The sequence below is a fragment of the Nelumbo nucifera genome, chromosome 2 (genome assembly GCF_055504915.1).
Source record: "Nelumbo nucifera cultivar China Antique chromosome 2, China Antique-T2T, whole genome shotgun sequence".
NCBI lineage: Eukaryota > Viridiplantae > Streptophyta > Magnoliopsida > Proteales > Nelumbonaceae > Nelumbo > Nelumbo nucifera.
The window spans coordinates 111,339,651-111,362,906 of record NC_142650.1 but is presented as its reverse complement, the minus strand read 5'-3'; positions in this window follow the sequence as shown (position 1 = coordinate 111,362,906).

The window sequence follows — 23,256 nt, the reverse complement described above, 5'->3', positions numbered from 1 at the left end:
AAAAACAAAATTTTGGCTCTAAATTAAAGGGGCCAAGATTTTAATTGCCTTTTTGGGCTTTTATTACATTATCAAATTGGTCGGGCCTTGTCTAGAATTTCACCTTGTGAAAAAATACAATAGTCCTGTGATCATGTGGTACTATTGGAGCCCTTACCATAACTATATGCAATAGTTGTTTTGGAAAAAAAAAAGAATGATAGTTATGGGCCTCATATTTAATTCCTTTTCTTTTAGTTTAATATTGTTGTAGTTATGGGCCTCAAATCCTGAGCATGCTATCCATAACCCTACTGCCACATCATCAGGAGCTGCCATGTCATCAGATAGATCTCCTTCTACAGATGTAACTCTATCCAGATTGAGATAGAACTCAACTAACTAGATAGACCCTATCAGATAGAGTTTAAATCTATGATAAAGTTCTACGTTGTCTGGCTATCTCCAACTATTGTTGTACCCAAACTGTACTTCTTCATCTATAAATACATAGGGTTGGAATGGTTCATTAATTCCATTGAACCATTTTCCATTTATTCGGTTTTTCTATTTCCAGTTTTATTTCTTTAACTTGTAAAAAGGTGGGTAGCAAACGGTAAGGATGACTAGAGAAGGATGAACACCCTCAATTGCTTGCTCCTCATCTTCTCTAGCCCATGTCAAATTGTGGACTTTGGATCAAACAAAGAAGGCAAAGGTCGGAGAGGCATTCGATATTCAATCTCCAAGCCTACTACTCTGAGGGCATTAGAGAGAAGAACGACCATCCCTGAATTGCTGCCATTAGACCTGTTCATGGGTCGGGCTGGGCCGGGCCGGGCTGGGGCTAGGCTTTCACTTGTCATTAAGGAAAATATGCTAGGCCTGAGCCCGAGCCTGGCCCGACCAACGGGCATATAACTTGGGCCCGAGCCCGGCTCTGATAAAAAGCCCGAAGCCCGAGCCTGAGCCTAAAGCCCGACCTAATAAAAAAAAACAATTTTCCCTATTCAAATTAGAATTAAAAATTCAGATAGTTTTTTTTCCTATTTAAATGAACAATGGGCCTACAAGATGGTTTTTTTTCCCTTTCTTTTATATTTTAAAACATAGTTTTACATTCATAAATCAAAAAATTTATTCAAATTGACATAATAACATTACTCACTTTAAGTCTAATATTGGGTCGGGCCGGGTCGGGCTCAGGCTAGGCTATTTTGACAAAACCCAAGCCTGGCTCGAATTTATTGCAGGTCGGTATTTTTGGCCCGAATTTAAGCCCACAGGCCTATAACCACGTTCAAGCCCGTCCGAGGGCCGGGCCGGCACATCGGGCCACCTAGCCCATGAACAGGTCTAGCTGCCATAGGTGTCATTTTCAGAGATTGTTATGACCCTCTCCCACTGGTAGACCCGGACAATATCCGCCGCACATCTCATCTGTGTGGACTCATTGTTAGTCATCCATACCAAGAAAGGATGACTAGAGAAGGATGAACACCCTCAGTTGCTTGCTCCTTATCTTCTCCAGCCCATGTCGAATTATGGATTTTGGATCAAACAAAGAAGGCAAAGGTGGGAGAGGCATTCGATATTCAATCTCCGAGCCTACTACTCGGAGGGCATTGGAGAGAAGAACGACCATCCCTAAATCGCTGCCATAGGTGTCATCTTCAGAGATTGTTATGATCCTCTTCCACTGGTAGACTCGGACAATATCCACCACGCATCTAATCTGTGTGGACCCATTGTTAGTCATCCTTACCAAGAAAGGCCATTGCATGGACGTTAGTGATGCAGAGGCCGAGGATGTAGCCATGGATAAGACAGGGACTCGTGCTCGATTCCCGACTTGGGCAACAAAAGTTGTCTCCTGCCATTAGATTCTGGAATCTTTTCTTCAAAGGGTTGATTAGGAGACTGAGGTTTAATCCTCTATCATTTCATTTCTTTGGATGTGCTTGCATGTTTGATACTTTTGGTGTTTGAGAAATCAAGCTGAAAATGCTTTAGGTTGAAACATCATTCATTCTTGTTTCTTTGGATGTGATTGTCATCCCTTTCTCAACCGAAAGCAAGTGGATCAGGATTCCTATATTTCTCCTTGGTGACTTCACTCAGTTGTTGCCAACTCTATGAACCTTCTTCAAAGTTAAGTTTTGATCAATTCTAAGATTCCTATATTTCTCCTACATGCATGCAATCGAGTAGGAGGAATTGCATTTCTCCGGCCTTTGTTTGGTTTGACAGGAAATAAGAAAGGGATAGAAAGAAAGTTGAGGGAAAATTCTTAAGAAATTTGTTTAAGAAAAAGAATAAAGGTTGCAATTTGTCCGATTAGACGACTTGACTTGGAATAACATGTTTTTTTTTTTTTAATTGAACTTTTGTCCTCATGCCCATCCACGTAGAAAATTCGGGCTTTGGGCCCCATGTTGGAATAAAGAAAAAGGTAAAGGAAAGGAAAGCCCATCCAACTTTTTATAACCACTGTTTAAAAGAGAGAGAAATATACTTGGGGTGAATTCCTTTTCCCTTACCTTAATTGCTTTTAGGGGGGGTGGGGTGCATTCTTTTATTAAATGTAAAAGAGGTGAAAAACAAAATTTTGTCTCTAAATTTAAGGGACCAAGATTTTAATTGCCCTTTTGATGTTTTTACACTAGAGATGTAAAATTAAAGGGCCCAAAAATGCAATAGTTCTGTACTTCTGTGATCATGTGGTACTATTGTAGAATGGAGACCTTATAGTAACTGTAAGCAATAGTTGTTTTTGGAAAAAAAAATGATAGTCAAAATATTTGATAAATCCATTGACTGGCTTGTTTTTGGAAACAACCTTTGTTTCCCACTCACGTTCCAAAGTCTTGCAATTAAAGAGACAACTCCAAAGCATCAAGAAAGGTACCCTTTCTATTTCTGAATTCACACAGAAGGCCAAAGGTATTGTTAACAACCTTTCTGTTGTTTCTGAACATCTCTCTCGACAAGATCTTGTTATGTGTATTTTGAGTGGACTTGGATCTGAATATGAGTCCATTATTACTGCTATTGCTAATAAACCTAATTTTGATAGACTAAGAGTTGCTGATGTTGTTGAAAAATTACTCAATCATGAGTCTTGGCTCAAATAAAATCATTTTACTAAGTCTGATGGTGGAGCTTCTGTCAATTTTGCTTCAAACAATAAAAGTAACTCACAACACTCCCAGTAGTCGTGCAATAGTTCACATCACGGCAGAGGTAGAGGTGGCCATGGGAACCAAAATGATGGTTCTAGAAGAGGTCGTGGATGTAGCAATATTATCTCTCGATTATGCAACATCTCTAGCCATGGTGTTTGGAAGTGTAGACGTAGGTTTGAAATCTGCTATCTTGGTTCAAATTGACAACCTACTCAAAATCCCACACCAGATCCAACTGCTACTTTTCACACTGGTTCTTCATCACAGTTTGATCCGGCCAAGTATCCAGACTTTGGAGCCATACCCCACATCACATCCGATCTGGACAATCTGCAGATTCGATCAGACTATGGCGGGTCTGATCAGGTGAAAGTTGGTAATGGCGCAGGTTTGGGAATTAAAAATATTGGTTCTGTTATTTCTCATGATAAAAACAAATTTTATCTTAAGGATATTTGTCATGTTCCCTCTATTACAAAGAACCAAATTTCTGTCATCAAATTTACCAAAGTTAACAATGTTGTCTTTGAATTTCATCCTTCGTATTTTCTCTTGAAGGATCATATGGGGAGAGTTCTTCTCCAAGGGCCCAGTAAAGGTGGACTCTATCAATTTTCCATTTCCGCATCCATTCCTTCATCTTCCAGCAGTACTGCATTTATTGGCGAGAAAGCATCAGTTCTAGTTTGGCATCATCGATTTGGGCATGCTTCAGTTAAAGTAGTTCAACAAGTGTTGTCTCAGTTCGGTCTTCCTTATCATGGTTCGTTTAATATTTCAATTTGTCATGCTTGTTAGTTAGGAAAAAGTCATCGTCTTCCCCTCCCTAGTTCGTCGTCGTCTTACAGTAATCCTTTAGAACTTATTTATTCAGATGTATGGGGACTAGCCCCAATTGAGTCAAATAATGGTTATAAATATTATGTGTTATTTGTTGATGTTTTTTGTAAATTATCTTGGATTTTTCCTATGTGTCGTAAATTTGATGTGTTTTAAGTTTTTTTCAAATTTAAACGGCATGTTGAGCTATTATTTGATAGAAAAATTAAATATATTCAATCTGATTGGGGAGGGGAACATCGGAGACTTTCACAGTACCTTGACTCTCAAGGCATCCGACACCGTCTTGCCTATCTGTACACTCATGAGCAAAACAGCATGGTTAAAAGGAAGCATTGCCATGTGATAGAGTCCACTCTCACCTTACTGGCCGTCGCCTCTCTCCCCTAGAATTTTTGGTTTGATGCAACTGAAACTATGGTTTTCCCAATCAACCACATTCCTTCACAGACTCTTCAAGGCAAGTCACCATATGAACTTTTATTTCAGCGCTCACGAGATTATTTTCTGCTTCGCACCTTTGGCTGTGCATGTTATCTGTATCTTCGTCCGTACAACATACATAAAATGGATTTTCATTCTTCCCTGGCTTGCCACCACCATCTTCAGCTCCAGCACCCAGATCCAAGGGTGTTCACTTACTGCCAGTATGTATGTCTCGACTATCAGCACATGCTCTTGCAGCTTCGTCATCACCCCAGACATCTTCCGGGACAGATGTACCCAGTTCCGATTCTAGTGATAATGATGTTGCAAGCGCTGGTCTTCCTTCTGCTTCAGATGAACTTCCACGCACACGACCTCGGACTCGGCTGGTGTAGGATTTAATGAACACTACATAACCTATCCTTGCTCCTGTTCAGCGCACTCATTCTATGGTCACCAGGTCCATGCGCGCTCAAGCCTCTGGCTACTCGGTACCCTCTGCCCCTCTGTTATACTGCTTCTGTTGCTGCTATTGAATCTGAACCTAGCACTTATTCCCAAGCCTCTAAACATCGTCATTGGTGTGAGGCAATGTCCAAGGAGTTTCAGGCTCTTGTTTAGAACAAGACTTAGGATCTTCCTCCGTGTCATTCCTCGATAAATGTGGTACGTTCTAAATGGGTTTACAAGGTCAAACGGAAACCCAATGGATCTTTGGGTTGCTATAAAGCCCAGATTGTTGTGCAAGGTTTTACGGAAATATCATGTGTGGATTTTTCTAAAACTTTTAGTCCTGTTGTTAAACCCACTACCGTTTGTACTATCCTCTCTCTTGCCATTTCTCATCAATGGGTTATATGGAAACAGTACTTTGATAATGCTTTTCTCAATGGTCTGGTAACTGAAAATATTTACATGCGGTAGCCTAAGGGTTTTGAGGATGCAGATCGGCCCAATCATGCGTGTAAGTTATCTAAAGCCCTCTATGGGCTTCAACAGGCTCCTAGAGCTTGGTTCTCACACCTTAGTTCTAAGCTTGTTGAACTGGGATTTCGTACTTCTAGCTTTGATCCCTCTCCTTTTATTTACCCTCATGGTGTTCATTGTATCTATTTGTTGTTATATGTGGATGATGTTATACTTACTAGCACTTCCTTAGCTATTATCAATTCTGTTATTGCCAAACTGAGCCGTATGTTTCAGCTCAAGGATCTTGGTGATCTCCAATATTTTTTGGGTATTGAAGCTCACAGGGATCACATCGAACTTTATCTCTGCTAATGCCAGTACACTACTGATCTTCTTCATCGTGCTGGGCTGGCTGGTGCTAAACCTCTCTCTACTCTTATGGAAACAAGTGCTAAACTATCTAGACTTCATGGGTCTCCTCTCTCTAACCCATCTCAATACAGGAGTATTGTGGACGGACTGACATTAGTTTTGTAGTCAACAAGGCCTATTAGTTTTTACATAATCCCACTGATGAACATTGGATAGCAGTAAAGCATATTCTTTAGTACCTCAAATATACCCTAGATCACGCTTTGTTCTTCTCTTCTCAGTCCTCTACTAGATTCTTGACTTTTTCTGATGCTGATTGGGCAGGATACCCTGATGACTGTCGGTCTACTAGCAGGTATTGTGTTTATCTTGGTTCTCATCTAGTGAGTTGGAGTGCTAAGAAGCAGCAGATTTCTACTAGATCCAGTACAAAAGCAGAGTTTCAGTCCCTTGCCAATACTGCCACCAAATTAATTTGGTTGCAATCTCTCTTATAGGATCTTGGAGTTTGACTTCCATTTGCTCCATCACTTTATTGTGATAATGTTGGAGTTTGTTACCTTGCAGCTCATCTGGTCTTCCATGCTCGGGCTCGTCATATCGGAGTCGACTTTCACATCCTCAAGAGCTGCCATGTCATTAGATAGATCTCCTTCTACCGTTGTAACTCTATCTAGATTGAGATAGAACTCAACTAACTAGGTAGACCCTATCAGATAGAGTTTATCATAGATTTAAACTCTATCTAATAAAGTTCAATGTTATCTGACTCTCTCCAACTATTGTTGTACCCAAACTGTACTTCTTCATCTATAAATACACAAGGTTCGAATGGTTCATTAATTCCATTGAACCATTTTCCATTTATTTGATTTTTCTATTTCCTGTTTTATTTCATTAATTTGTAAAAAGGTGGTTTTTCTATTTCTTTAACTTGTAAAAAGTAAAGATGACTAGAGAAGGATGAACACCTTCAGTTGCTTGCTCCTTATCTTCTCCAGCCCATGTCGAATTGTGGATTTTGGATCAAACAAAGAAGGCAAAGGTGGGAGAGGCATTCGATATTCAATCTCCGAGCCTACTACTCGGAGGGCATTGGAGAGAAGAACGACCATCCCAGAATCGCTGCCATAGGTGTCATCTTCATAGATTGTTATGACCCTCTTCCACTGGTAGACTTGGACAATATCCACCACGCATCTCATCTGTGTGGAACCATTGTTAGTCATCCTTACCAAGAAAGGCCATTGCATGGATGTTAGTGATGCAGAGGCCGAGGATGTAGCCATGGATAAGACAGGGACTCGTGCTCGATTCCCGACTTGGGCAACAAAAGTTGTCTCCTGCCATTAGATTCTAGAATCTTTTCTTCAAAGGGTTGATTAGGAGACTGAGGTTTAATCCTCTATCATTTCATTTCTTTGGATGTGCTTGCATGTTTGATACTTTTGGCATTTGAGAAATCAAGCTGAAAATGCTTTAGGTTGAAACATCATTCATTCTTGTTTCTTTGGATGTGATTGTCATCACTTTCTCAACTGAAAGAATCTACTTTCTTTGAGCAAGTGGATCAGGATGGTTTGTATTTCAAATCCTATTCGACGGACAATAGTGCGAACATCCCTTGGTGACTTCACTCAGTTGTTGCCAATTCTAGGGACCTTCTTCAAAGTTAAGTTTTGATCAATTCTTAGATTCCTATATTTCTGCTACATGCATGCAATCGAGTAGGAGGAATTGCATTTCTCCGGCCCTATGTTTGGTTTGACAGGAAATGAGAAAGGGACAGAAAGAAAGTTGAGGGAAAATTCTCAAGAAATTTGTTTAAGAAAAAGAATAAAGGTTGCAATTTGTCCGATTAGACGACTTGACTTGGAATAAGATGTTTTTTTTTCTTTATTGAACTTTTGTCCTCATGCCCATTCATGTAGAAATTTGGCTTCCTTCACTTCGCTTCAGCAGGCTCTGTCCACCAAGTTTTCAAGAAAGAAAAAGTCATTTTTGTGGAATTAATGCTTATTTAGAATCTAGAATTCTAGATAATGAATTTTGAATATATAATGGGCTTTGGGCCCCATGTTGCAATAAAGTAAAATTGGAGTCTTTTTTCTTCCTGAAATTAAAGTGATGGATAGTCGTAGTTATTTGAGATGACTTGGAACCAGGGACTCGTCAACGGTCCATATATGTATGACTTATATGAGTCATGTCTGTCCAATTACTCGACCATTTTCTTAAATTTATATTTTAATAAGATTAAATCTTCTACCTGTTTTTTCATTCCCTCTTTGCTTTCCACAACACTCTAGTACTTGACGTAGGGGCATAGAGCCCATTAGCATTAACCATGTCATACGGTGGATGTTTTCAATGCACGGTGTAATGAATTTTGAATATAATGGGCTTTGGGCCCATGTTGGAATAAAGCAAAATTGGAGGGAGTCTCTTTTCTTTCTGAAATTAAAGTGATGGATAGACGTAAGTCCCACGCTTTAGCAATATATGGTCATGGTTGCAAAATGAAAAGTCCTACTTAGGTTTGTTCGCCACCCAATCATCTGGCCAGTTGCCTTCGGCTATGTTTGGTTTCAAAGAAAATTAAGAGACAAAAAGAAGGTCCGGGGAAATCTCAAACAAAATTTGTGAAATCCCTTGACAAGTTTTCCCCAACTTTTTTATCTCTCTTATTTTCTTTCAAACCAAACACAGCTTGGTGAGTGAGAAAATTTCACTTCCAAGCCAGCATCTCATATTCCTTTCTTCATGTTTGTTAGCACAATTCCCAATGATGCCCTTTGTTACCTCTTTGCTATTCCTTTCTTGCACATTATTTTTGCTTGCATTAATACACATTTTTCCAGCATTTTCCCTGCAATAGATTTTTCTCTTTTTTATTTCTTTCGGCCCTTGCCATAGATATAGAACCATGTGGGTTTATATGAAAATCGTTGCTTTTCTGGAAGTTACGACTAACATTTATATATCTATCAATAAAATGTATATATAGAATTGTACATACAACCATGAAGTTTATAGGCAACCCAGATGAACAGCTAGTGGAATCTGTCTAAACTAAAGTTTCTTGAAGAGGTGATACATTAATCAAGTAGACTAAACCACAACCGTCGCCAGCTAGTGGGCTATGATAGCATGACCCATGGCCTAGCATGGCATGTTGGCATGCCCGAATAGCAGTCTGGTACAGTATGACACAAAAATACCCATATAGTTACTTTTGACCAAAATGTTTATTTTACAAATTTTCTTTTCATATTAATCACTACCCTAAATTCTTCTGATTTCTTTTTTGAAATTGAATTATTTTTCAAATTTATCCTTTATATCAATCACACACAAAGGTAAAGCTGCACCTGTAAATTCTTTTTCTTTTTCTCATAAAGTCTGTATTGTTTTTTCAGTAGGAACTAGTCTCAATAATAACTGCATGGTATTTTAGACATTTTCATATCTTTTGTTAGAAGATTCAAACAGAGGAGGTCTACTTGCAACTGTCATAAAGTTCAAGAGATGTGATTGAAATTACCAAACTTAAGGGGGTATTTAAGCAATGGTCAGAAACTTCAAGAAAAGTTTCAGCAATTTGCAATTAATCGCATAGGTTCATCATGTGCCACCCCCAAAGACAATAGAAGTTTCTTCATCCACTTCAACTCACAACTTGTCGTAGCCATCGAACGATATTCTGATTCTGCAGAGGAGCGCGACAGAATATGTTGTTTATTCGTTTTCAAAGAAATAGGTGAGTGCCCCAGCAAAACAAAATAGCTAGTCAACGAGCGTCGCGTTAATGGGCAACTTGCCCAATCTGAGTCGCAATAAGCATATAGATGCAGATCACTGTCAGAACGCAAAAATATACATTGTCCAGGATTCCCTTTCATATATCGCACCACTCACAAAGCTGCCTTCCATTAGAGCGCCCTCTGCCAACGCAAGATGATGATTCTATTCAATAGGAACGGATGTTGGTTTCGCTCCCAATAGTCCACATTTCGAAATAATGTCCAGGGCATACTTCCGTTGAGACAAAAATATACCCTCAAGTCCACGAGCTACTTCAATACCCAAGAAATATTTGAGTGAACCCAGATCTTTCATATGAAAGCACCGATTGAGATATTCCTTGAATTTCTTAATGGCCACAGTGTCATTTCCCCCAACAATCAAGTCATCGACATATATTAGTACGTGCAAACGAACATTGTTTTTGAAATAGGTGAACAAGGAGTAGTCAGGATACGATTGAACAAACCCGAATTGTACCAAGGCCGCTGTTAACTTTGAGAACCAACATCTAGGCGCTTATCGTAATCCATATAGTGATTTCTTCAATTTGCACACTTTTGTTCGATCCATAGCTGTAAAGCCTGGAGGCAACTGCATGTAACCTCTTCATTCAAATCCCCATGTAAAAATGCATTATGTACATCCATCTGATGCAACTCCCAGTTCCTTGTGGCTGCCACGGCTAAGAATGTTCAAACAGTCACCATTTTGTCCACAGGTAATCCAACCCCTCAACCTGTCTATTCCCAAGAATAACTAGGCGCGCCTTATGCCGTTCAACCGTCCCATCTGAATTATATTTGGTCTTATAAACCCATTTACACCCTATTGCCTTTTTCCCGGGGGGTAGAGTCTCCAATGTCCACGTGCCATTATCCTCTAGCGCTTGGATTTCCTTCCTCGTAGCTTCCCTCCATTTTTCACTTTTTACCACCTCGGAAAAACTGGTGGGCTCGGTTCCTACAGTAACTGCAGCTAAGAAAGCTCAATGTCTAGTAGAGAAGTTAGCACATGTCACATAATTTGCTATGGGATAGGGAGTTGTACGTGAGGACCTTGATTCAGAATTGGCTTGTGTGAATGGGGTCTTTCAAACAATGAGCAGTATAGGTCACATAAGGCTTTAATAAAACAGATGGCGTGCGATGTCGATGCCCCCTGCCAAGTTATTCCTCTGGTGTTGTTTGTGGTGTTGGATCCACACCAATTCCACCATCATTTTCCACGTCCTGCATACGCCCTCCATCTCCTTGTTCCTCCTTTTCACCACCATTCTTTTCATTTTCGAGGCTTCCCCTTTCATTCACACAAATAGTATCTTCGTCACTCCTCCAGTCTCTATTTCTTCTGTGGTTGTGAAGAACACCTTTTCTTATTCCAAAATCATCATCATCAATCTCGGCATCAACTAGTGCAATGGGTGAGCCAGGGTTACTCTCCAAAGTCACTTCTACACTAGTGGCATATGGAAATATACTTTCATGGAAAACTATATCACGGGAGACAAAATATTCACCTCTTTCAATGTCATATACGCGCCATCCTTTCTTTCCGTAGGGATAACCCACAAAGACGCATTTCCTACTCCTTTCTCCAAACTTATCATTGTCTCGAGGACTCCGATGAGCATAACAAAGACAACCAAACACTCTCTTTTGCTCATATTGAGGTGGCTAGATATGCTGTTATGATCGATATCCAATGCAGCTAAACTAGAGTTGTTAGACAAACTATCCGAAATGCTTCCTGTAAATAAATTTCTATACAAATGTAAAATACCCAAGTAGTCAGGTTAGAAACCCTTGGAAGCATTTGACCATGCAAATTATTATCTGAAAGCTTGAGGAACTGTAGAGAAGAGCACCCAATAAACAAATACTTTGGAATTTACCCAGAAAAAGAATTGGTAGGCAGATCCAAAAGCTAGTGTATATATTAAAATTAATAAATATTATAATTACCGGAATTCAGATTTTAATAAAGTCGGTTGGATCAAATCCGAATCCAATCCCCAATTATTAATCAAATGTAAATTGTAACATTCGAATTCGATCTGATTACAAAAATATATGATCGAAATAATTGGATCGGATATCGGATTGAGGCTCGAATTTTTGGTTATCATCATTGACAGGCCTAGTGGCCACCCCTCCACCTAGAAAAGTTTGTAGGTAAAAAACAACATAAGATAACAGACTCTTTCCTTACACATTCAAAATTAAAAATTAGAAAAAGGAATTTTATTAGCAGACAATTTTCCCAAAAGTAATATTAGAATCTTGTCTTCAAAGGATTGGTCTACTGACGTTTAATCCTCTATCACTTCATTTCTTTGGATGTGATTGCCTGTTTGATACTTTTGGCGTTTGAATTGAAGATTGAAATGCTTTAGGTTGAAACATCAATCATACATGCTAAATTGAACCTCGATCTTGTTGTGATCGTCATCCCTTTGGGACGATAATGCTAAATTGGCCTGTGTGAGATGCGCTTAGTGAAGAGCAGATCTGGACTCTTTGGAATAGAGGGAAAATCCTATTGGACGATAGTGCAAATATCGCTTTGGTCAAGCATTATGCATCCCGCGATTCAACAAGGAAGAAGCACAGCTCCAAAGTGTCTACCATGTACCAGGTATGGAAAAGAATTTATTATCAGTATCTCAATTAGCTGCATCTAGTAATTATGTAGTGTTTGATCCAAATGATGTTAAAGTTATATCGAAGAATACATACACCAAAGGCACTACTTATGGAAGGACGAAAATTAGAGTCTATCTACGTAATGTCTGCTGAATTAGCTTATGTAAAAAAGACTCAACGTAATGAAACCACTGATCTTTGGCACGCAAGACTTGGCCATGTTGGATATAACAGGCTCGAAGTAATGATGGCAAAGTCAATGTTGAAAGGCCTCCCTCAATTGGAAGTACGGACCGACGTAGTATGTGTTGGATGTCAATATGGTAAGGCACACCAATTATCATATATTGAATCAAAGTTTCGAGCTAAACAACCTTTGGAGCTAATTCACTCTGATGTGTTTAGATGAGTGAAGCAAGAATCAAACACCGGGACGCAATATATGATAACATTTATTGATGATTTTTCAAAGTACGTATGGGTGTACTTCTTAAAAGAAAAATCTGAAGGATTTTCAAAGTTTATAGAATTTAAAGAAAAGGTCGAAAAAGAAGTTGGGCATAAAATAAATGCCTCTGCACTGATAATGGAGGAGAATACACATCAAGAGAATTCTCAGATTATCTCAGAAAACATGGGATACGACGACAGTTGATACGTCCAAATACTCCACAACAAAATGGAGTAGTTGAGAGAAAGAACTGGCTTTTAGCTGAAATATGCAGAAGCATGTTGCATAGTAAAAATGTGCCAGGACAATTTTGGCCAGAAGGCATGAAAACTGCAACACATGTTATCAATCGACTACTGTAAGTATCACTTGGCTTTCTCTCACCATATGAGAAGTTATGGAATCGTTGACCCATAGTAAGTTACTTTCTCGTATTTGGTTGCGTATGTTATATATTTGTGCCAAACCATCTACGCAGCAAATTCGATAAGGAGGCAATGATAACGAAAGAAAGGGATGGAGGTGTTCTGATCCGAATACCAATCGTTGCTATACATCTTGAAATGTGGAATTCAATGAAGTTACGTCTTGGTGGTCATCTGAGAGAATTATACTACCTAATTCTGAAATTATGGAAGAGAATTTACAAGAGAAGATAAATGAAAAAGAAGATTTAGAGCCCCAACTTAGTTCATCTGATACTCAAAAATCTCTAGGACCATGGAGCACTAGTGTTCATGAGCAAAAGACAGCTGAAGATATTAGACCAAGTCAGATGGAGGAGCTAGAGGAACAACCAAGACAAGAATTACGAAGGTCAACTAAGGTTAGACGCCCTAACCCTAAGTATATAGATGCCGCACTCGCTGAAGAAGTCAACAACTTAAAACCAATCGCTCATGAAGATGCTTGTAAAAGTGAAAGGTGGCAAAAGGCAAGAAAAGAGATTCAAGGCTTAAAGCAAAATGAAGACTTTGGATGATTAGCTAAAGACAAATTGTTGCTGAAGGGGAGAAATGAGAAGTCAGCACCGACTATTATTTCGTGATAGGGGAAGAGTTTATTAGGAAGGTGTTTGATCAATTTAAGAGAAAACAAGTCTAGAAAGGACCTGATGCATGAGGATTGATACCGCTTGTAGGAAGAACAAACCATCGCTTTGGTGATGATGAACCTATTTTGAAAGATGATGAAGATTTGTTGGAGTGCTACAAGATTGGGGGGACTGCCCAAGAGTGGGAACTTACGAAAGTTTGAGGATTTTTGTTCGGCCAAAGGACTTAATCCAGGTAGTTTGTGTGCCAAGTGGGTCCAATGGTTGGGTTGTGCTATGAGTTTTCTATAGGACCATACCTAGTGAGGCCAGGCGTTTTTGTTGATGCTGGTTTGGATTTATAATTTCATAGTGGACCTTATCTAGTCTTTGGATTTTGGTTTGGACCATATCATATCTTCTTTTTTCTTCCTCTTCGTTTTCTTCTTCTTCTTCTTCTTCTTCTTTTTATAAAATTATTTTTCTTATTAAATAAAGAGAGAGAGAGAACAAAGTATGAAATTATAGCTCAAAGTATTCTCTAGTTGCTAGATGTTCAAGGGTGTAAGCTAGATTTTCCTTAGGCCCCATTTGCTTTTTGGTAAGTTATTTACCCAAGTAAATGCACTTACTCGGATATGTGTTTTCCAGGAAAGACTTATCTAGGTAAGTGCATTTACCCATGTTCTTTTATTTTCCATATAAATAAGACAATGACCATTTTAGCCATAAAAATCCATTATTAAAAGGGGCATTTTTGTCCCATTCAAGTGTTGACAACTTTTACTCCAGGCGGGAAAGTTAGTTACCCACCTATGAGATGGGTATCACTAACCCAGGTAAATGATACCTATGAAAATAAAATTTCCCTAGTCACCACATAAATTTGAAAAATGAACATGGGTTTCTTGGTCAATGAGAATCAAAATCCCATTGACCAACTTCTCCCCCTCTCCAAATCCAAAAAAAGATCACCCGTAGACTATGTTTGGTTTGAAGGAAAGAGTAGGGAAAGGAAGGGAAATGCAAGGAAACCTATACAAGATTTGTAAAGGTTTTCCTTCCTTTCCTTTCCTTTCCCTACTTTTTCCTTCAAACCAAACATAGCCTTAGTGTATCCCATAGATGAGTGGAAAAAGGTCGGTTAATCATTTGAACTGTTCGAACGAACCGGTAACTGGACCCTTGACCGGTTTGTTTTTAAAAACCACCGCCTAGCCTTAAAACCTAAGACCATGATAGTCCTCTTTTAATTTAAAGGCCATGTAAGCATGAACATTGGGTCTATGTGATGCAACATTATTATATAGATGGATGTGTAGTGAGATCATAAATGCAAGCTTATTGCTAAAAGATCATAAATGGATGAACAGGAAACAAAATCATACACACCCGGCTAAACTATCTATCACGAGTGAACACTCCAGTGTTTCGAATGTGATTAAAATGATTTAGTCATGCACTCTCCCTCTTACTGTTATATGTCATTTGGAAGGGGATATTCTACCCACATCCCTATGAGATTCTTGTCTACAACCAAATGATGGATGCATGGGCCAGATTACAATTTCGACTATGAGATTCAGCGCTGTGCTGTAATGTCGATAAATGGATGCATGGCCGGATGCAAATTTATGTCAAAGAAGCTGACATACCTTGAATTGGAGGAGTGTCATTGAATTTATTCCAACTAGCCTCCGACAAAGTCAAAACATAGCAACACATAGCAACACGAAATAATTATAACATAATATTCAAATAGATATATAAATTCTTTTAAACCCGATCAATCTACCTAAACCCAGCCCGGCCCAACCCAAGACCGAGCCCAGCACAAGTTGTGTTGGATAAAGCTCAGATTGGGCCAGGACCGACTGCATGGTTTCCCCACTTTTGTTGGATCAACATTAGGTAATAGCTTGTTGCTGATTGAATTAGATAAAATCAAACTCGTCGCCAATAGGGGTTTATGTAGAAGACTGCCACTAAATCCAACCACACTGTTATATAAGAAGCTATAAAGCTTACAACAAAGCTGTCCACATAGAGTTGTCGAGCTGTACCCATAGAGTTAGTGAGTGATTGAGTCAGTTATTGTCGAGGTATACACATAGAGTTGATGCAGCAAAAGCTACAAGCATGAATTTGATCCAGCGGTGATTCAACTAGATTTGAGTAATTTAATACAAGTCATAGCAATTTACATACATGGTTGCCTTTGAGGGAACATGGTGTAGTGAATACCTACTTGGACTCCACACATGATTGCCATCTAAGCAACATGGTGAAGTTAAATGTTTTTGTAGATATTCCCTTTTATTAATTCCCATTAATTATTTTCTTCCTTTGTTTCTTAATTTAAGTAATTATTCTTACATTTACAAACTTTTCCTTTTTAATCCATTTTCACTAGATCTCCTTTCCTTCTGCTATATTTTATTGCTTTCCACTTCTTGTTTTCCCTTTCCACTTTAGTGTTTAATCGTCTAGAAGAGTAAGAAAAACAATGAGGGAGTTGGAAGAGCACAATCAGGTTGCACTCAACTTCTTAGTTATTATTTTCTCATTTATTACATTTTGTTTAACAATATGATTGTTTGATGTAAAATCTGTGTTCACGTTGATTTTTATGGCTCTATATTTTGAACCATGTTTATGTAGGGGTTCCAAAATTGAGCATAATAAGGACTTCATCTAGATTATTTTGAAAAAAATAAAGATTTTCTCAGTAGAAATGAACAAAGAATTTTCTTCACAAAATGAAAAAAAAAAAAACTCAGTTTGATTGTGGTTCATATATAGTGGGATATGTCCACTTAAATACTTGTGGGATAGGTTCAATGCACGGATTCCCTTTATGTCTCCAATTTCATACGGGAAGTGACTTATTAATTAGTTGCATGAAAGATCAATTCTAGACAAGAAAACTTCCCAATTTCTTTCATATGGTTCGTTTTCCCTTGCAAATGTTATGTTGTCGAAGCATGAACGTATCTGACCAGAAAGAATGTTGTGGGAGAAGCCCATTATGCTAAGCCTCTGCAACTTAGGAATTCTACCTTCAAATTGATTTCCTTCTAAGAGAAGGGCACCTAAATTTGAAAGTCCACCAATCCACTCTGGAATGGCACCAGTTAAGTGGTTATAACTAACATCCAGAGTCACCAAGGAGGAGCAATTAGAGAACGCCTTTGACATTGGTCCTTTGAGCCCATTATTTTGAAGATGTACATGCTGCAATGAACTTGGACTAAAAATATTTGGTACTGAACCATGAATATTGTTATCCAGTAATTGAAGTTGGTCCAGTTGCCATAGTTCATGTGGGACACTGGTCCTTCAAGACAATTATTAGTCATGGCAAGAGATATAAGTCTTGATAAATTTCCCAACCATTCAGGTAGAGGACCATATATGTAGTTATGACTGACATCTAATTCTTGCAAATAATTAGAACTATTCAGCAAGCTATCAGGAAGGTTTCCCATAAAGAACTTGTTGTCTAGGTACAAAATTCGCATGTGCGTTTATGGTTTTCGAACTGCCGTTGACCTGGATGGTTGGACCGTTTTGCCTGGAAACCACCCAGGCAATTGGTTCCGTTTTACCCTAAATCTGGTGTTTGACCAAAAATCGTCGAATCGGTCAATGATCTATTGACCCAAGCGGTTAAACCGTCGATCCTTTCAATGATTTTTAACTGTTTTTAAATTTTAATTATTTTGTACTTCTTTTAAATTATTTTGTCATAATGGATCATCCATTCGGACTGGATGGTTGAACTGTCGACCTAAAAACCAATGGCCAGAACGGTTCCAGTTCCGGGTCATTTTTTAAAATGTTGGTCCAATCCATTTAAGTAATTATTTCTAGGTTTGGAAAGATAACACTGATATCTCTATTGGGATCGAATCAGAGAATTGTTATGAGAAAGACATATTGAGACATATTTACACAGGGATGAGGTGGAAGAACAAGAGGCCTGTAAAGGAGTTATTCATTAGAGCTAAACTTTCTAATTTGGAATTATTCTCTAACAACCAAGTTGGAAACTGCCCTTCAAGTTCTCGTTGTCAAAGATTGAACTATCCACAAGTCGTGTTGATGGTAGAAGAAGCTTGGAATGGAACCATTTATGAATGTTAAGCTTGATAAAATGAGAGACTTCAATTGTAAACTTGGAACCTAAGTTGTAGAGTCGGTTTCTACAACTAGGTTGTTGTCTACAGAATGAAACACCTCGAGTTTGGAAATGTTAGCTAATGAACTAAATGAAAATGAACCTTGGAAACGATTATAGGAAAGAGTACTCAAGTGAGGTGAGATTAGGGGTGTCAAGTGGACTAACCAGTCCAATCCAATCCAATGTGAGTCTATTATAAATGGACCAGGTCCAATCCAATTCGATGAATGTTTTGGACCAATTTGGACCAGCCCAATTCAATGTTTGGACCGTCCAATCTGTTCAAATTCATTTTGATTTAGATTGGGTTGAACTCAAACCCAGTCCATTGACATATATATTCTTATCTTATATTAGTGGACAAAATATTGGCTTAATCCAACTCAATCCAAAATAAATTTGTTACAGACGGACTATGTCCAATCCAATCTAATAAATATTTTGGACCAGATTGGTACGATCCAATATGTCTTATTGGTTAGTCCAATCCATCCAAATTGATTTTGGACTGGATGGGATCCAATCCAAAACAAGTCCATTGACACCCTTAGGTGAGACTAGTAATGAACGATGTATCAATGCTTCCTTGGTATTGATTAGAAGGAAAATCCAAAAGTCGAAGGGATGTCAAATTTCGCAAACATGAATATGGGAGAATACCCACAAAATCATTACCACTAAAGATCCAACAGTCGAAGGGATGTCAAAAAAGACCGCCTTTAAAGCCCAGTCCAACATGGTTCAATCATTTCTAAAGCGGTGGTATATCAGAACCACTGGCTTTGAGTTAATAAAGCTGGTGGTCTGGACCACCGGCTTAGATCCCCTTAAGCCACCGCCTTAGTGTTACAAGTGAATCCTTCACCGTGCCATCAAGCACCTACCATTGTGCCATCAGAGTGCCTACAGCGTGCCTTCATGGTGTCACCATGTGTGTCATGGGTGGGCTATGTATGTATCTTGTAAGGGGGGACCACCAATGGCGTTATTGTAATTATTTAGTATGATTTTCCACTCTTTTGATGTTTTCTTTTGTCACTCCCCCAAAAGTTTAATGTACTCTTTGAGGGGAGGTAGGTAGTCGAGTGAATCAGTAGTGTGTAAAGGTTAAGCACGAGATCCCCTCGACACTGAACTGTGTGCTTGTGCTTGCCATCTATTAATGCAATACAAATAACCTTTTGCTAATTCGTGTGCCATCTTGTTGCCTTTTCGTGTGTGTTTGCTTCGCCCCATTCGAGTGTCGCACGGGGCGTCAACGATCAACCCGTGACAAACCTGTGACAGTTGGTATCAGAACAGGAGTTCCTTCCTTGCTATTCGACCCGTGACATGAGTGACAACATGAAGCACAAGAGGAACATCATGGAGGAGATTGAGCATGGACTCTCCACATCCCATGAGCCCGATGGTGCACCCGCCGACGTCATCGACAAGGACAAGGCATCGAAGCCCAACAAACATGAGAAATCTTTCAACAAGCATGCAGCCATTGACTTGCACATGCTACGTTGTGAAGCCACCATAGGTGAGATGTGAGACTTGATTGATGAGCTACATCAAAACATGGAAGCCATGGACACCACACTGGTCGAGATGGAAGGTCGCTTGAGTAGAGTCGTGGACGAGGTCCGTGACATAATCAATGGCACACTCAAGGAAATTTGTAGCACTACGCGCCAACAAGAAGTAAGATTATCCAACTTGCAAGTTCAAGACAAGCTTGACAGTTTTCAAGCCTAGCTCGATGAGATGAAGAAAGAATGGGCAATGTGGAGAAGAACCATCTCCACATCAATGGCCGTCTAGGCCCAATTAGATGAAATGAAAGCAGAGTGGGCCTCAATGAAGTCAGACTTATGTGCCTCCTCTAACATCCAAGCTCAACTAGAGGAACTCAAAGCTGAATGTGCAATCCTAAAGAGGGCCATCGCCAATCCAGCCAGCACCTCATTTGCACATACTCCCTCCCACATCAAGATTAAGGAGCCAACATCCTATTCGGGTACCTGCAACGCACGGGAGCTTGACAACTTCTTGTGGAAAATGGAACAGTACCTTGCTACCGCCAATGTGACCGATGAAACGACTCAGGTGCATACTACTACTATGTATTTGACTAATGTTGCTATGTTGTGGTGGCGCAGAAGGTGTGTTGACATAGAACATGGTACGTGTGTTATTCGTACCTAGGTTGACATTAAAATGAGAGCTGAAGAGATAGTTCTACCCAGAGAACGTGGAGTACTTTGCTCATTGCAAGATGAAGACTCTCAAGCATGGCGACTCACTCCATGAATATATGCCAAAGAATTTTTAGCCATCGCATTAGAAGTCACCGATATGTCAGACAATGACTTATTGTTCAAATTCATGGATGGCCTAAATCCTTGGGCCAAGCTCGAGCTCCAACGATGTAATGTTTAGGACCTTGCCTCCACCATGGCCGTGGCCGAACAACTTAGTGAACGGAGACTGTCAGATGATGAAGGAAGCAGACCAGCCAGCCCACATACCACACATTCGAGTGGGGGAGATAGAAAACTAAGTCCCCCAAAGGAGAAGCAGCTCTTCAACCACAAACCAGTCGAGCACCACAAAGGGAAGCAGCCACAAGGAAGTCAAAGCTACTACAACAATAGATATCAAGGGAGACCCAGCTGTCCTCCCACTTGCTACATTTGTGGGGAGGAGCACTTGACCAGGAATTTCCCAAAGCGAGCGAAGTTGAATGACCTCATTGCCAAAATAAGTGATGATGAGTACAGTGATGGGGAACGGAGTGCCCAAGCGTCAAGAGTGGGCGCCCTCCAACTTTTCAATGTTATGAGGAAGAAGGGGGCTACTTTGAAGCAGCCCTTCTTAGTCAAGAGAGGACTGAGGTATGTTGACATATGCCTTGGCGGGAGGTCAACTAGGGCCCTGGTTGACACAGGGGCCACTCACAATTTTATCTCCACTGCAGAGGCCAAGAGACTTAACTTGGCCATTTCAAAAGAGCCTGGCTGGCACAAAGCTGTTAACACAGGTGCAAAACCCATTGAAGGCATGGCTCGTCGAGTAAAACTTCGAGTTGGCACCTGGGACAAGGAGATTGATCTCTTCGTCGTACCCATGGATGACTTTAATGTTTCCTAGGCATGGAATGTTTTACATAGGCAAGAGCTGCACCAGCACTTCATCTAAACGCCTTGCTGATCATTAACGAGCCGTCACCCTGTATGATTGAAATGATTGTTTCAGCTGACACCAAGAAGAAACAAGTCTGAGCCCTTCAGCTCCAACATCCAACCCCACATCAAGAGACGTCAAAGGACTCGACAGCAGCAACCAAGGACACTACCACCAGACGCGATCGTGCCAACTCCAAGAAGATAGCGCCACAGCAGCAATGGCATCAGCAGAAGCCACATCCGCACTAGAAGCCTCATATGCCCTTAATTGATTGGCCCAACAGAAGACCCAAGGCCATGTCCAATTTTTCCCACATCTACTACTACAACCACTAGGGAGAGCTAGTGTCACCCAAGCCATTTAAGGACCACTATAGCACCATCCCTCAGGCTAAATCCCATAGTAGCTCTATGAGTCACCCTTGGGGAAAAAATCATGGGAAGTAACACCCCAACAATCCAAAATACCATTTTGACCCTTACCTGGCCCAAACCTTCCCTATAACCAAGCTGAATCAACCACTAACATTACCTTGAGGCTGCCAAGAAAGGACTTATCCATAGGAGACCCCAACAGAACAAGCCAACCCAACCATACCACCAAAATATACACCTCAGCCTTGGACGACAGCCGGTTCGTGGAACAGCAGAAGAACCTTCCTTCCACATCAATGACTCTAAGGGACCAGCCGAAGCCGATCTCCAAGGACAGAGATCGAATTGAGTGGGGGAGACTATCACAAGTGACTCCTTCACCGTGCCATCAAGCACCTACCGTCATGCCATCAGAGTGCCTACAATGTGCCTTCATGGTGTCATCATGTGTGTCATGGGTGGGCTATGTATGTATCTTGTAAGGGGGGACTGCCAATAGCGTTATTGTAATTACTTAGCATGATTTTCCACTCTTTTGATGTTTTCTTTTGTCACTCCCCCAAAAGCTTAACATACTCTTTGAGGGGAGATAGGTAGTCGAGTGAACCAGTAGCGTGTAAATGTTAAGCACGAGATCCCCTCGACACTAAATTGTGTGCTTGTGAATGCCATGTATTAATGCAATACAAATAGCCTTTTGCTTTGTTGCTTAGGCTTACTCGCCCCATTCGAGTGCCGCGCGAGGCCTCAACAATTAACCCCGTGACATTAGGCCAGTTAAAATGTTTCTTCCATTTTTAAGTGGCAGCCTAGACCACTGGCTTAGATCCCCTTAGACTGCCGCCTTAGGTCGGTTAAAATGTTTCTTCCATGTTTAGGTGGCAGTCTGGACCGCTGGCTTAGATCCCCTTAGACCACAGCCTTAGGTCAGTTAAAATGTTTCTTCCATGTTTAGGTGGCGGTTTGGACTGCCGGCTTAGCTCCCCTTAGGCTGCCGCCTTAGGTCTTTTTATATCTAAGGCAGCAGTTGTATGACAGCTGCCTTTGCTTTTTTACTTTTTATTCTTTATATCAATTTGATTTCAACAATTTTTCAGTACCTGTTTAATACAAATCTCATGGCAGATAATACATAAAAATCAATTTAAACAAAAAATGCAAATAAAAATAAAAAAATATTTAAATTATTAATTATTATAGTATCCAAAAAAATTACTTAAATACAATATCCAATTGACATATAAAAAAATACAAGGAATTTAAAATCCATGCATAAGGCCCCATGAAATCCATGTTTTGTATACATTCTTCAAACGCTCAAGCAAAGCTTTCACACAAAGAAAATCTAATCATAACTAATCACACAACCAAACAAAACTGATGCTATTTTCCCAGAAAACAGCCTATGTGGCAACATCAATGCCAAACAAAAAAAAATGAGCTGTTTTCTAAGAAAATGGTGCAACAGATGCTCATGCATACAACACCATTTTATCAGAAAAAATCTCTGAAGAAACGGCATCGATGCCAAGCACCTACCAAATAAACCAGCTTCAATTCCCCAACACTTCATAGCGGGCAAGACTTTTTTGGATCATTAGGTATGGAAATTAAAGATGGAATGGAAATGAGCAATGGATATAATTGATTAATATAAAGGTGAAGTAATGTTTAGAAAGGGTAATTTCAGTAGAAGAGGGAGGATTTTGTGGAATCTGACCTCTCTTGTGTTATGTTGGTTGTAAAGAAAGAATTAAGAGGAAAATTTTTGAAGAAAAATGCATGAAGAGGAAATGCTTTGAAAGAATTGAAAACACCCTGATTTGGTGGGTGAGATCTCTCAATCTGTATGTGGGATCAAATCCTTCTTGGTCTCAATTT